We start from the raw sequence: 6,000 nt of genomic DNA on the forward strand, positions 1-6,000 counted from the left end.
CCAGGGACAGCAGGAGGAGAGGGAGCAGAGTGTAGGCCGAAGCCTAATTGAACCAATTTTAAAGGTAACCTTTAACCCCCCTCAGGTGTTACAAACTAGAAGAGCCACACCTTGGGCAGCAGTAATGCTACCCAAGTCAAAGGTTGCTCTTTTAATTTTGTTCCTTGCACACGCTGAATGAAACACGTACCACATTTAGGCCCTTATACAGTCAAAACTGTCTTGGAGGAGGGAGTTCCCTTCTTAATGAGACGCAGCACAGCTGGCAAAAATACCACCTTGGTGCTTGGCGCGGCCTCCTGAGCATCGCATTTTGCTGTACAGGAGTCTGCGCTGTTGCGTTATCCCTTGGCCATGCGCTGTCTGTCTTCTGACATCATTTGATATCGGCTGGTGCGGTTCGCGATGCCCATGAATCCCAGCCCAGCAGTGTGTTTACATTGTTTCCCACTGCGGGACTGGGATTCATGGCCTTGCGCAGTACATATGTTCGCCTCTCACTCGGGTCCTTACACCTGCTTCAGACTGTGCGGCGCCAGCTGATACCTTATCGCATGCCACGGCCATGAGGCCGCAAAGTCTGAAGAAGGCGAAAGGAGATAAGTGCCAGGCGAAGATATGCACTGCTCATGCCCGTCAATCACACCGTCGCAGTCAAAATAAATAAGACACCGAGGGGCGTTGTGTCGGGCAGGGCGGCCGCAGAGGCGCAGCCAGCCAAATAATGATGTGAGAAGATGGGCAGCGCTACCAAGGGGGTTGCAGCGTGTCATTACAAAGGAAAGTCACACCTCAGGGACGGTTTAATGGTCTCAGAGGACACATTTTAGACGTGTTTCGTTCGGCGTGTACAAGGAGAGTAACTTAATGAGCCACCTTGTACAAATGCAGCATTACTGCTGTACAAGGTGGCTGTTATACATGCCAACGCCTGGGGGGACAGGTTCCCTTCAATTTCAGTTCTTGTGTCTGCATGGCGTTTGCAGGACACGATGCTGGCTACACAGCAGGGGAACAGCTGGCGTTGCTGAACCCCACTGACACATTGGCGAGGTGTTTGGCTCTGTGCAGCCAGCACTTCTGGGCCCCAACTGGCGGTGTTAGAGACCAGGGTCAGCAGGAGGAGTAGAGGGAACATAGTGTAGGCCAAAGCCTGCACTGGCGGCAGCTTTGTGTGTGCGTGGCTTTTGCAGGACACGTTGCTGGCTACACAGCAGGGCAACAGCTTGCGTTGCTGAACCCCACTGACACATTGGCGAGGTGTTTGGCTCTGTGCAGCCAGCACTTCTGGGCCCCAACTGGCGGTGTTAGAGCCCAGGGTCAGCAGGAGGAGTAGAGGGATCATAGTGGAGGCCGAAACCTGCACTGGCGGCAGATTTGTGTCTGCATGGCGTTTGCAGGACACGTTGCCAGCTACACAGAAGGGGAACAGCTGGCGGTGCTGAACCCCACTGACACATTGGCGAGGTGTTTTGCTCTGTGCACCCAGCACTTCCGGGCCCCAACTGGCGGTGTTAGAGCCCAGGCTCTGCGGGAGGAGCAGAGTGTAGGCCGAAGCCTTATTGAACCAAATTTAAAGGTAACCTTTAACCCATTCTCAGGGATTACAAACCAGAAGAGCCACACCTTGGGCAGCATTAATGCTGCCCAAGTCAAAGGTTGCTCTTTTAATTTTGTTCCTTGCACACGCTGAGTGAAACACGTACCACATTTAGGCCCTTATACAGTCATAACTGTCTTGGAGGAGGGAGTTCCCTTCTTAATGAGACGCAGCACAGCTGGCAAAAATACCACCTTGGTGCTTGGCGCGGCCTCCTGAGCATCGCATTTTGCTGTACAGGAGTCTGCGCTGTTGCGTTATCCCTTGGCCATGCGCTGTCCGTCTTCTGACATCATTTAATGTCGGCCGGTGCGGTTCGCGATGCCCATGAATCTCAGTCACGAAGTGTCATCTCATTTATTCACACTGCGGGGCTGGGATTCATGGCCTTGCGCAGTACATATGTTCACCTCTCACACTCGGGTCCTTACACCTGCTTCAGACTGTGCGGCGTCAGCTGATCCCTTATCGCATGCCACGGCCATGAAGCCGCACAGTCTGAAGAAGGCGGAAGGAGATGAGTGACAGCCTGGCGAAGATATGCACTGCTCATACCCGTCAATCACACCCTCGCAGTCAAAATAAATAAGACACCGAGGGGCGTCGTGTGGGGCAGGGCGGCCGCAGAGGCGCAGCCAGCCAAACAATGATGTCAGAAGAAGGGCTGCGCTACCAAGTGGGTCGCTGCGTGTCATTACAGAGGAAAGTTACACCTCAGGGACGTTTTAATGGTCTCAGGGGACACATTTTATACGTGTTGAGTTCGACGTGTGCAAGGAGAATAAGTTTATGAGCCACCTTGCACACATGCAGCATTACTGCTGTACAAGGTGGCTGTTATACATACAAACGCCTGGGGGGACAGGTTCCCTTCTATTTCAGTTCTTGTGTCTGCGTGGCTTTTGCAGGACACAATGCCGGCTACACAGCAGGGGAACAGCTGGCGTTGCTGAACCCCACTGACACATTGGCGAGGCGTTTGGCTCTGTGCAGCCAGCACTTCTGGGCCCCAGCTGGCATTGCTAGAGCCCAGGGTCAGCAGGAGGAGTAGAGGGAGTATAGTGTAGGCCGAAGCCTGCACTGGAGGCAGCTTTGTGTCTGCGTGGCGTTTGCAGGACACGTTGCCAGCTACACAGCAGGGAAACAGCTGGCGGTGCTGAACCCCACTGACACATTGGCGGGTGTTTTTCTCTGTGCAGCTAGCACTTTCGGGTGCAAACTGGTGGTGTTAGAGCCCAGGGTCAGCAGGAAGAGCAGAGTGTAGGCCGAAGCCTGCACTGGAGCAAGTTGAAAGGGAACCTTTAACCCCCCCCCAAGGCGTTTGTAGCTGAAGGAGCCATCTTGTACAGCACTAATGCTGAAAAAGCTAAACTTAGCTCTTTTAATTATGTTCCTTGCAAACGCTGAACTTGACACTTATGAAATGTGTCCCCTCACACCGTTAAACCGTCCGGTAGGTGGAACTTTCATTTGTCATGTGACGCAGCACAGCCATCATTCTTACCCCCTTGGCGCCGTGCGCCGCCTCCTCAGCGTTGTTTGAATCTGTCCCGGAGCCTGCGCTGTTATGTTAGCCCTTGGCCATGCACACATTTTGCGCTGCCTGTCTTCTGACATCATTTGGTGTCAGGCTGGCTGCGCCTGTGCGGCCGCGCTGGCCAAGATCCCGCCTCGCTGTGTCATCTAATGTAATCACTCTGCGGACCTGTGATCCATGGGCATGAGAAGTGCATATCCTCGCCTCTCACTCCCCTCCCTATGGCTTCTTCAGACTGTGCGGCATCACGGCCGTGGCATGCTATTAGGGATCAGCTGACGTTGCACAGTCTGAATAAGGCGTTGGGAGATGAGTGAGAGGCGGAGGTTAAGATATGCAGTGCGCATGTCCATGGATCACAGGCCCGCAGTGGGATTAAATCAGAAGACACTACGAGGCGGGATCTCGTCCAGCACGGCCGCACAGGCGCAGCCAGCCTGACACCAAATAATGTCAGAAGACGGGCAGCTCTAAGTGTGCATGGCCAAGGGCTAACATAACAGCGCAGGCTCCGGGACAGATTCAAACAACGCTGAGGAGGCGGCGCACGGCGCCAAGGGGGTAAGAATGATGGCTGTGCTGCGTCACATGACAAATGAAAGTTCCACAAACCGGACGGTTTAACGGTGTGTGGGGACACATTTCATAAGTGTTAGGTTCAGCATGTGCAAGGAGCACCATGAAAAGAGGCACTTTTTCCTTTTGCATCATTACTGCTGCACAAGGTGGCTCTTTCAGTAACAAACGCCTAGGGGGGAGGGACAGGTTCCCTTAAATTTAAGTTGTTGTGCCTGCGTGGCGGTCGCCTGACACATTGCCGTATACACAGCAGGGGAGCAGCAGGCATTACTGAACCCCACTAACACATTGGCGAGGTGTTTGGCTCTGTGCGGACAGCACTTCCGGACAACAACTAGCGGTGTTGGAGCCCAGGGACAGCAGGAGGAGGAGGTGGAGGAGATAGGAGGGATTGCCATACACACAGCTGGGGAACAGCTGACGTTACTGAACCCCAATAACAGAGGAGCGACTGTTGACTGTGCGGACAGCACTTCCAGGCAACAACTAGCGGTGTTGGAGCCCAGGGACAGAAGGAGGAGGAGGTGGAGGAGATAGGAGGGATTGCCACACACACAGCTGGGGAACAGCTGACGTTACTGAACCCCAATAACAGAGGAGCGACTGTTGACTGTGCGGACAGCACTTCCAGGCAACAACTAGTGGTGTTGGAGCCCAGGGACAGAAGGAGGAGGAGGTGGAGGAGATAGGAGGGATTGCCACACACACACAGCTGTGAAACAGCTGACGTTACTGAACCCCAATAACAGAGGAGCGACTGTTGACTGTGCGGACAGCACTTCCAGGCAACAACTATCGGTGTTGGAGCCCAGGGACAGAAGGAGGAGGAGGTGGAGGAGATAGGAGGGATTGCCACACACACAGCTGGGGAACAGCTGACGTTACTGAACCCCAATAACAGAGGAGCGACTGTTGACTGTGCGGACAGCACTTCCAGGCAACAACTAGCGGTGTTGGAGCCCAGGGACAGAAGGAGGAGGAGGTGGAGGAGATAGGAGGGATTGCCACACACACAGCTGGGGAACAGCTGACGTTGCTGAACCCCAATAACAGAGAAGTGACTGTTGACTGTGCGGACAGCACTTCCAGGCAACAACTAGCAGTGTTGGAGCCCAGGGACAGAAGGAGGAGGAGGTGGAGGAGATAGGAGGGATTGCCACACACACAGATAGGGAACAGCTGACGTTACTGAACCCCAATAACAGAGGAGCGACTGTTGACTGTGCGGACAGCACTTCCAGGCAACAACTAGCAGTGTTGGAGCCCAGGGACAGAAGGAGGAGGAGGTGGAGGAGATAGGAGGGATTGCCACACACACAGCTGGGGAACAGCTGACGTTACTGAACCCCAATAACAGAGGAGCGACTGTTGACTGTGTGGACAGCACTTCCAGGCAACAACTAGCGGTGTTGGAGCCCAGGGACAGAAGGAGGAGCAGATAGGAGGTATTGCATCACACACAGCAGGGGAGCAGCTGACGTTACTGAACCCCAATAACACGGCAGCAAGTGTTGACTGTGCGGACAGCACTTCCAGGCACCAACTAGCGGTGTTGGAGCCCAGGGACAGCAGGAGGAGCAGAGGAACACAGTGTAGGCTGAAGCCTGATTGGAGAAAGTCGAAAGGGAACCTTTAACCCCCCCCCAAGGCGTTTGTAGCTGAAAGAGCCAGCTTGTGCAGCACAAAGGATGCAAAAGGAAAAGGTGGCTCTTTTCATTATGCTCCTTGCAAACACAGAATTAAACACTTATAAAATGTGTCCCCTGATACCGTGAGACCGTCCCGGAGGTGGGACTTTCCTTCGTAATATGACGCAGCACAGCCGTCATTCCTACCCCCTTGGCGCCGTGCCCCGGATCCTCAGCGTTGTTTGATTCCGTCCCGGAGCCTGCGCTGTTATGTTATCCCTTGGCCAGGCACACTTAGCGCTGCCCATCTTCTGACATCATTTGGTGTCAGTCTGGCTGCGCCTGTGCAAAAGCGCTGGCCGAGATCCCGCCTCGCAGTGTCGTCTAACGTAATCCCACCGCGGGCCTGGGATCCGTGGCCATGCGCAGTGCATATCCTCGCCTCTCACTCCCCTCCCTCCGGCTTCTTCAGACTGTGCGGTGTCACGGCCGTGGCATGCTATTAGGGATCAGCTGACGGCGCACAGTCTGAAGAAGGCGAAGGGAGATGAGTGAGAGGCGGAGGTGAAGATATGCACTGCACATGCCCATGGATCCCAGGCCCGCAGTGTGATTAAATCACAATACACTGCGAGGCGGGATCTCGGCCAGCGCGG

The sequence above is a fragment of the Ranitomeya variabilis genome, chromosome 7, assembly GCF_051348905.1.
Source record: "Ranitomeya variabilis isolate aRanVar5 chromosome 7, aRanVar5.hap1, whole genome shotgun sequence".
Classification (NCBI taxonomy): Eukaryota; Metazoa; Chordata; class Amphibia; order Anura; family Dendrobatidae; genus Ranitomeya; species Ranitomeya variabilis.